The 10,518-nt window shown below is 43.3% G+C and overlaps 1 protein-coding gene across 1 annotated transcript in view; it reads right to left on the minus strand.

The window, feature by feature from the left end:
* Positions 1-7,094, minus strand: part of lats2 (large tumor suppressor kinase 2) — a 67,634-nt gene extending 60,540 nt beyond the window's left edge. Inside the window, exon 1 of the mRNA XM_003219251.4 lies at positions 6,806-7,094. The gene's annotated coding sequence lies outside the window, so the exon portion shown is untranslated. The remainder of the gene's footprint in view (positions 1-6,805) is intronic.
* Between the last annotated feature and the right edge of the window lie 3,424 nt (positions 7,095-10,518).

A 10,518-nucleotide genomic window follows, 5' to 3' on the forward strand; every position in this document is an offset into this window, starting at 1 on the left:
ACTTCCCACTGAAATCCTGATAAGTTTACAGTATGTTGGTTAAAATTATTTTTATTTTTTAAATATTGTATTGTTCTTTCATTTATCAATATTGTAAATAAAATATTGTAAATGAATGATATGGTAATAATATAATATATTGTGTATACATATAATATTAATAATAACCCAGTAGGAGACTCAGGACGGCTAATAATAATAATACAATATAATAATATTGTACAATATAATAATATTAATTATATATTATATATTAAATGTAATATTACTAATAATATTATGGTACAGTGGTATAGTACAATATAGTAATATATAATGCTAATATTGTGCTATGCTAATAATATAATATATTGTATGTACAATATATTAGCATAGCACAATATGCTATGTGGGGTATAAATGTAGTAAATAAATAAATAAGTAATTGTTGCTGGGGTTTTTTTTTTTTTTGCTCTACAAATAAGGCGTGTGCAGTGAGAATAGGAATTTGTTCATTTTTTTTCCAAATGATAATTCGGCCCCTCAACAATCTGAGGGAGCATTAATCGGCCCTCCACTTAAAAAGTTTGAGGACCCCTGGGTTAAAGGAACAAAAGAACATAATATAATACCTCTTTATATATCAATATTTGGGATGTGACAAAATCAGCAAAAAAGGAAATGATCTAGCAAACATAGGAAAAAGTCAGGAGGTGGCATGCAGTATTTACGCTTATGTCAGGAATCAGGCTTAGCCGATTTTTCCAAACTGTGAAAGTATTTTAAATGTATTCATTTGTATTCAGAAATATTTTTATAATGTAAACCTATTTTTGTTGGTATTTGTCTCTTTAAAATATACAGCTTTACAGCTGTCTGTATGGAACTACTCTTCACTTTTACACAAGCAGTTATGTAAGTTTGGAAAGTGACATGATAAAAGTTACACAATATTGCATCATACAGATGGGCTAAGTCAATCTCAGCCTAATACAGATGTGCAATAGTTTTATTACTGGAGAGCCTTTAACTTTTGGTGCTAAAATCTAAATCCAGACCTTAAAAATTAAAAGCCATGGGTTCTTCACCCTCACTTTATACTGCTTTTTGCAAAATGTCAAATATTTGAGGTATATAGGCTCTCTCCAGTATACTTAAGACGGATGGGCTATATTCTAAGGCATGCATGGGCAAACTTTGGCCCTCCAGGTGTTTTGGACTTCAACTCCCACAATTCCTAACAGCCTACCGGCTGTTAGAAATTGTGGGAATTGAAGTCCAAAACACCTGGAGGGCCAAAGTTTGCCCATGCCTATTCCAGGGCATAATAGAGGAGGTATTCTTCTCCAAACAAAGGGAACGTTCAAAAAAGCTACCACAGTTACAGGAAGAACCACCAAAGCAGGCTATTGAACCTTAACTCTGTATTGAGAAACTGTTCTTATAAGTATGTTCAAGAAATAAAGTGTAAAATTATTGCAGAAATAAACATTCGCCTACCAGTCTCCCTAAGACTAGCATATAATAATCCTATGTCACTGCCAAGCCACTTGAAGCCTCATTGCAGCGTGGGAGGGAGGAAGGAAAATCTCTTATCTCCAATCAAGGCGATAAGGGAAACCGGCAGCCTGGGTGGATCCTTCTGCAGGATGTATCCAGCCCTTGGGCCGAAAGTTCCTTATCCTTGCTATAATTAAAGGACAGATTTCCCCCATTCTCTCTGATACTGTCACATCCTCTATTAGTTCTACAGCAGAAAGTATTGACAATATAAGTATTTCCGGAGCTGGTTCACAGACAGTACTTGTTTTCACTAATATTCATGTTAGTAGAGATTTGAAGAGCTCGTTACATGAATCTGACTTGCACTGCTTTGACTGAAAGGAAATCTATTTTAAATTTTTCCCTAGAAATTGAAGGAGGCACATATGAAGTACTGCAGTATACACTAATAATAATAATAATAATAATAATAATAATAATAATAATAAACTTTATTTATATTCCTCCCTTCTTGTGGGGATTCAGAGCAGATTGCAGTGTAAACAGATACAGGCAAACATTCAATGCTTTCTTTACAATATAATGAGACACACAGACACAAAGGCAAAGCATTCTCCTTTCATTTATGGCTTTGGAGGCGGTGTTCATCTCTGGCTCTGGGGAAGGTATTCTTCTCCATTTCCAAGCCAAGGAGCCTGCATTGTCACCTCCTGGTCATGTGGCCAGCATGACCGTTTGGAGCGTTCTTTTGCCTTTTATCTACTCACATTTTGATGTTTTCGAACTGCTAGGTTAGCAGGAACTAGGGATAACAGCAGGAGCTCACCCTGTCCCGCTTTGGTCAAATCTCACCAGTTTTGGGCATCACAATTCAAGGAGGATATGGACAAGCTGGAACATGTCCAGAGAAGGATGAACAAAATGATCAAAGGTTTTGAAACCAAGCCCTATGAGGAGCAGCTTGGGAAGCTGGATCTGTTTGGACTGGATGGTCCCTGTGGTCTCTACCAACTTTATGACTTTTCATGACTATATATACAGTATGCATAGGCTAATCCTCATGATTCAATAAGACACTGAGCAAACCATATCCTTGTTACCTGTCTGGCCCACTTCCTTGTCTTAAAATGTAAAGCCCATACATACCTTTGGTGATTTTGTTTCCCTTTCACTACTTTATTATCAGTTGTTCATTCTCTGTTCATACAATCCTCAACTGTTCAAGCTAGCAAATTTGCCAAATGACATCAATTTCTCCTCTGCTATACAGTCACTGATACGCTAGACTTAAGGAGGGAGCAGAGGATTGCACAATTCTCATGAGAGTCCAGAAGAAAAAGAAAAAAAAGCAAGAAACTCGTTGTCCCAGACTGACCTCAATATGTAAAAACAACCAAGGATATGCAATGCATTCCCACATGTCCCCAAAGATATCCCATCTGGCCCAGTGTAACCTGTGTGTAGCTTCAGTATGTGCTCATAATATGGAAACATTGGAAGTACCAGACATAAAAGGGCTGGAGGCTCTGCAAAACAACAGCTCAACAAGGCGAGATCTCTAGTGCAAACAATCATTCTTGGTTTATCTCTGCTACTGCAGAAATTAATAAGTCAACAAAAGATAATAACTCCAATCTGTTAGCAATGAAGCACTATTGACGACCTGTTTGCCAGTTATTAACCTTACTAACTATTTATGAACAATGATAGAATCATAGATTCATAGAGTTGGAAGAGACCTCACCGGCCATCCAGTCCAACCCCCTGCCAAGAAGCAGTAAAATTGCATTCAAAATACCCTCAACAGATGGCCATCCAGCCTCTGTTTAAAAGCCTCCAAAGAAGGAGCCTTCACCACGCACAAGAACAGAGAGTTCCACTGCTGAACAGCTCCCATAGTGAGGAAGTTCTTCCTAATGTTCAGGTGGAATTTCCTTTCCTGTGACTTCACCTCACATATTTATACATGGCCCTCATCATGTCTCCTCTCAGCCTTCTCTTCTGCAGATTAAACATGCCCTGCTCTTTAAGCCTCTCCTCATAGGACTTGTTCTTCAGACCATCCTCTGGACACCTTGTCAACATCTCCCTTCAATTGCAGTGCCCAGAAATGGACAGTGTGTGATCCCAGGTGTGGTCTGACCAAGGCAGAATAGAGGGGTAGCATGACTTCCCTGGATCTAAACATTAGACTCCTATTTGTGCTGGCCAAAATCCCATTATCTTTTTTTTTTTTTTTTTGCTGCTACATCACATTGTTCACTCATGTTCACCTTCCTCCACCCGAGGACTCCAAGATCTTTTTCACACATACTGCTATCGAACCAGGCATCTCCCATTCTGTATCTGTATATTTCATTTTTTCTGCCTAAGTGATGTGCACAGATACAGAATTCCATTGTACAGAATAAAGGTTATAGAATTTTGTGCTGGATCAACTGCTGTAAAGTTATATTAAAATCTTTCTCAGCAAATGAAAAGGAAGGGAAATGTAATCCCTCTATTCATTCCACCATATGATTTTGGTGTAAACGTTAAGGTTCTACAAACATGATGCCCATTCTCAGGACACAACATTACTTTCTGTTAATCCTATTTAACTCAAGAAGGGAAGCACCCAGAGCAAAAGATAGGCAAAATATCTGAAGTTACCGACAAGAGTTAACGCTTTGGATTAATGGAGAATTGCAATTTAGAAACACATTAGCACCAAAGAAAGGATTAGCTACCTTCCCAAAATCCTACTACTTTGAGTCTTGTTTAATAGAGGAAAGCAGGGCAATGATAATAATGATAATAATATAGACTTCTGGATGAACTCCATATGGTGAGTTAGCGGAAAGCACAAGTGTATTATTATTATCATCATCATTGTTACTGTATTTCATCAATTCTAAGACCAATTCTTTTTTCCCCCATCAGAAAAGGCAGGGGCAAACAGGCTCTCCAGATGTTTTGGACTTCAACTCCCACAATTCCTACCAGTCCAAAACACCTGGAGGGCCAAAGTTTGCCCATGTGGAACATCTACACAGCAGACCAAGCCTTTGGCCAGTAAAGTAATGCAGTGTAAAAAATAAATAGGGATTATGTGCAATTGACAATTTGGAATGGCCTTGGATCATGTGATTTTAATGTTAATACTATGGTGTTTTAATGCTATGTCCAAATGTTGAAATGTTGCTTATGTTTTATGCTTAGTGGTTTTTACTTTCACTTACATGTTATTGTTTGAAATTATGATTTGGCTTTTAAATGTACATCTGGCATTGAATTTTGCCATTGATTTATTCATTTATTGGGGGGGGGGGAATCAAAGCGGTTTACAACATAATAATGGCCTAACATACATACAAAACCAAATCATAAAATCTAAACAAGAAACATATAGCGATGCATTAAAAACAATTAGACGATTAAACGTAAGATAAAACTGGGTTGCTGTATGTTTTCTGGGGTGTATAGCCATGTTCCAGAAGCATTCTTTCCTGATGTTTCGCCCACATCTATGGCAGGCATCCTCAGAGGTTGTGACTCACAAGAGCAAAGACTATGATCCACCCAGAGGAAAAGTGTTCTTACCATACATCAAGGGAACCACTGACCGCATAGGAAGCTAATGAAGAAACACAACCTACAAACTGACTACAGACCCACTACAAATGCTACGTTCAGCAAAGGACAAGAAGGATCCTCTCATCTCTGCAGGAGTATACCGTATGCCATGCAGCTGTGGACAAGGCTACATAGGAACCACTAAATGCAGCATTGCCCAAATGCAATCAAGGGACATAAAAGGCACTGAAGTCAGCCATAGCAGAGCACTTGAGGAACCAACCTGGACAGAATATATTATCTGAGAACACAGAAATACTGGAACACTCTAACAACTATCATGTCAGACTACACAGAGAAACCATTGAAATCCACAAGCATGTGGACAATTTCAACAGAAGAGGGAGAAACCATGAAAATGAACAAAATCTGGCAACCAGTATTTAAAAAACTCTAAAATCAGGACAGTAAATAGACTTCAGAAAAGGTAGGCTGTTAGGAATTGTGGGAGTGAAGTCCAAAACACCTGGAAGGGCCAAGTTTGCCCATGTGTGTAAGCTGGAACATCTACACTGCAGAATTAATGCAGTCTAATACCACTTCAATGCTATGGAATCCTGGGAGGTGTAGTTTGGCTAGAGTTGGCATTGACCCCCCCCCCCAGGGCCATCCAGTCCAACGATATAATACTGATAATAATACAATTTAACAGTATTAATTATATATTAAATGTAATATTACTAATAATATTACAATGTAATGATAGAGTACAATATAGCAATTTAATGCTAGTATTGTACTATGCTAATACAGTAGAGTCTCACTTATCCAACGTTCTGGATTATCCAAGCCATTTTTGTAGTCAATGTTTTCAATATGTCGTGATATTTTGATGCTAAATTCGTAAATACAGTAATTACAACATAACATTACTATGTACTGAACTACTTTTTCTGTCAAATTTGTTGTGTAACATGATGTTTTGGTGCTTAATTTGTAAAATCATAACCTAATTTGATGTTTAATAGGCTTTTCCTTAACCCCTCCTTATTATCCAAGATATTCGCTTATCCAAGCTTCTGCCGGCCCATTTAGCTTGGATAAGTGAGACTCTACTGTAATATAATGTACTAGCTGTGCCCGGCCACGCGTTGCTGTGGCTAGGACTTTATTTTTCTTTTCTTTTTGTTGTATGAACGTAGAGGCGTGGATGAGAGGTTGTGCTGTCAATTTTTGAGGTTGTGGGGTGTTTAGTTTAGTTGTTTTGTCCGGTGCCGTGATTCCATTACCCTTTTATATATATAGAAGAAAGAAGATAGATAGATTGTATGTGAATGTAATTTGTAAGCCGCTCTGAGTCCCCTTTGGGGTGAGAAGGGCGGCATATAAATGTAGTAAATAAATAAACTGCACTCTGCCATGCAGGAATACACAACCAAAGCTCTCCTGACAGATGGCCACCCAGCTCTTGCTTCAAAGCCTCGAGGGAAGGCGGCTCCATCATTGCCAGGATGAGTCTTTTCTCCAAACTGCCTTCCACTCCGCCCAACTTTCAAGAAGGAGCCATTGCAATGCCATTGCAGCGCTTCTCCTTCCTTCAAAGTTGCAGAAAAAACTCTTCTGCAAGAAACAACTTTCCCCCCAAGATCCCTGCACTCTAGTTCCCGGACTTGTTGCTCCGAAGCAAAGGAAGGGAAGGAAAAACATGGGGTTTTGGAAGAGCAAGGCGCCCGGCCCCACCCCTCCCCTCCTGCGCTCCAGTCCTTACCTTCTCTGGCTCCAAAGGGGCTTTTTCCTGGAGGGATCAAGGGGAAACTTCCACGGCTCTCTCCCCGCGCCTGTTAATACTAATGCTTCTGGAGGCGCCCCTGAAATAATAATGATAATAATAATAATACTGCTGCTGCTGCTGCTTCTCCATTCTTCTCGCCTTTCTCCGCCTCGCGCCCAGAAATGCGGCGGCGGCAGCAGCAGCAGCAGCCCCGCACAGTTGGGACATTCGCTACATTGTTTGCATTCCTTTCGCCCCCACGTGACCCCCGGGGCTCCGGCGTCATTCCACCGCCCTCCCTTCGCATTCCAGCGAGGAGGCGGGGCCGGGCGGGATCGCAGAGCTGCCCATCAAGGGCTCGGAATGGGCGGGGCCTGAAGTTAGAAACTCTCGCTCTCTCGCTCTCTGCCCAATAAGGGCTCGGAATGGGCGGGGCCTGAAGTTAGAAGCGCTCTCTCCGTCCATTAAAGGCTCGGAATGGGCGGGGCCTGAAGTTAGAAGTTCTCTGTCTCTGTCTCTGTCTCTGTCTCTCTCTCTCTCTCTCTCTCTCTCCACCCAATAAGGGCTCGGAATGGGCGGGGCCTGAAGTTAGAAGTTCTGTCTCTCTCTTTCTCTCCACCCAATAAGGGCTTGGAATGGGCGGGGCCTGAAGTTAGACGCGCTCTCTCCGTCCATTAAAGGCTCGGAATGGGCGGGGCCTGAAGTTAGAAGCTCTCTGTCTCTCTCTCTCCGTCCAATAAGGACTCCGAATGGGCGGGGCTTAGAGTTAGAAGCGCTCTCGCCACCCAATAAGGGCTCGGAAAGGGCGTGGCCTGAAGTCAGGCGTTCTGTCTCCGCCCCCTCCTCGATATAAAGAACTGTGGCTAGCGCTGGGTTGCTGTGAGTTTTCCGGGTTGTAGGGTTATCTTCCAGAAACATGCTCTCCTGAGGTTTCACCCACATCTCACCCGGGGAGAGCGCGGATGAGCTCCCTCTATTAGCTCCAGCTCCATTCGGGGACATGAGAGAAGCCTCCCACAAGGATGGTAAAACATGAAAACATCCGGGCGTCCCCTGGGCAATATCCTTGCAGACGAACGACTTGCAGTTTCACAAGTCGCTCCTGACATGAAAAAAAAAACCCCACATCTCTGGCAGGCATCCTCAGGTTGTGAGGTCTACGCAAGTGGGGTTTATGTATCTGTGGAAGGCCCAGGGTGAGAGAAAGAACTCTGATCTGTTTGAGGCAAGTGTGAATGTTGCCATTGGCCACCTTAATTATCACTGAATGGCCTTGCAGTTTCAAAGCCTGTCTGCTTTCTGCCTGGGGGAATCTTTTGTTGTGAGATGTTAGCTGGCCCCGATTATTTCCAGCCTCGAATTCCCCCTTTTTTAGTGTTGCTGTTTATTTAGTAAAGGTAAAGGTTTCCCCTTGACGTTAAGTCTAGTTGTGTCCAACTCTGCGGGTTGATGCTCATCTCCATTTCTAAGTCCATAGAGACCCCCAACCTCACGTGGCCAGCATGGAGCGCCATTACCTTCCTGCTGGAGTGATCTGCTCACATTTACATATTTTTGAACAGCTAGGTTGGCAGATGTTGGAGCTGACAACGGGAGCTTACTCCATTCCCCGGATTCGAACCGCTGACCTTTTGGTCAGCAACTCAGCAGTTTAACCCACTGTGCCATTGGGAGCTCTTGCTCTTTATTTACTGCTCTGATTTTAGAGTTTATTTTAATACTCGTAGCCAAATTTTGTTCATTTTCATGGTTTCTTCCTTTCTGTTAAAATTGTGCACATGTTGTTAGAGTGGTCCAGCATATTTGTATTCAAAGGCTTCTGCCAGGCAGGAAGCAACCAGGCTCTGAAGCTGAAAGGCATTCAATGCTAATCAAGGTGGTCAACTGCAACATTCACACTTGCCTCAAACAGACAAGAATTCTTTCTCCCACTCTGGACATTGCACAGATATATAAAGCCCACTTGACTAGTTTCCAACACACCTCACAACTTCTGAACATGCCTGGCACAGATGTAGGTGAAACGTCAGGAGAGAATGCTTCTGGAACATGGCCATACAGCCGGAAAACTCACAGCAACTGAGTGATTTCGGCCATGAAAGCCTTTGACAACACAGTACTAAACATACTCCAATTAAAAATCACTTAGAATACTCTTAATTATATGGCAGTATAGATTCATAAACCTGGTGGTGGCGAAGTGTGTTAAAGCGCTGAGCTACTCAATTTGCAGACCGAAAGGTCCCAGGTTCAAATCCCGGGAGCGGAATGAGCGCCCCCTGTTAGCCCCAGCTTCTGCCAACCTAGAAGTTCGAAAACATGCAAATGTGAATAGATAAATAGGTACCGCTCCAGTGGGAAGGTAACGGCGCTCCATGCAGTCATGCTGGCCACATGACCTTGAAGGTGTCTACGGACAATGCCGGCTTTTTGGCTTAGAACTTGAGATGAGCACCAACCCCCTGAGTCGGTCACTACTGGACTTAACGTCAGGGGAAAACCCTTACCTTTACCTATAGATTCATAATCCATTTCAATGCCATTAAACTGCATTAAGCACGGGCTAAAGCCGCTATTAAGGCTTACTCCGTGGCTCTGCGAGCAGCCAGGAAAGCTTTCACGACTGCCCGCATAGCGTCTGCGGCCAATAGGCCATCGGAGTTGTTCCAAGTTGTTGGGGAGCTCCTGTGGCCCCCTGAGACCCAGGAGCTTCCCGATGACTTGGCAACTCGGTGCAGCGAGTTCGCGCACCATTTCGCAGGCAAAGTTGCTCGGATACGTCGTGAGTTGGACTCCAGCTTAACTGTGGTTTCAGCGGAGGTAACCGAGGCACCTGTCGGTTCGATCTTATGGGATTCTTTCCGGCTTGTTCTTCCTGATGACGTGGAGGGGATTCTTGGGTCTGTGAGGGCGACCACTTGCGCTCTGGATCCTTGTCCCTCTTGGCTGGTTAAACTGGCCAAAGATGGGTTGTTGGAGTGGTTTGTGGATATAATAAATGCCTCCTTGGGTCAGGGGTCATTTCCATCCTGTTTTAAACAAGCGGTGGTAAAACCGCTACTAAAAAAATCCTCGTTAGATCCATCGGTTTGTGACAATTACCGACCAATCTCCAACCTCCCATTCTTGGGCAAGGTGCTGGAGCGGGTGGTTGCCACGCAGCTCCAGGGGTTTCTCGATGACACTCATTTTCTGGACTGCTCGCAGTCTGGCTTCAGGCCTGGGCACAGTACCGAGACGGCTCTGGTCGCCTTGGTGGATGACCTCCGCAGGGAACTGGACAGGGGGAGTGTGACCCTGCTGGTTCTCTTGGACATCTCAGCGGCTTTCAATACCATCGACCATGGTATCCTTCTGGGGCGGCTCTCTGGGATGGGGCTTGGTGGCACAGTTTTGCAGTGACTCCAGTCCTTCCTGGAGGGCCGTTCCCAGATGGTGAAGCTGGGGGATACCTGCTCGGACCCCTGGCCATTGACCTGTGGGGTTCCGCAGGGGTCTATCTTATCCCCCATGCTATTTAACATCTACATGAAACCGCTGGGAGAGGTCATCCGGAGTTTTGGAGGGCGTTGCCATCTCTACGCAGATGACATGCAAATCCACTACTCATTTCCATCTGATTCCAAGGAAGCCCCTCGGATGCTGAACCAGTGCCTGGCCGCTGTGGCGGACTGGATGAGGAGGAACAAGCTGAGGATCAATCCTGACAA

Source organism: Anolis carolinensis, chromosome 3 (genome assembly GCF_035594765.1).
Source record: "Anolis carolinensis isolate JA03-04 chromosome 3, rAnoCar3.1.pri, whole genome shotgun sequence".
Lineage (NCBI taxonomy): Eukaryota > Metazoa > Chordata > Lepidosauria > Squamata > Dactyloidae > Anolis > Anolis carolinensis.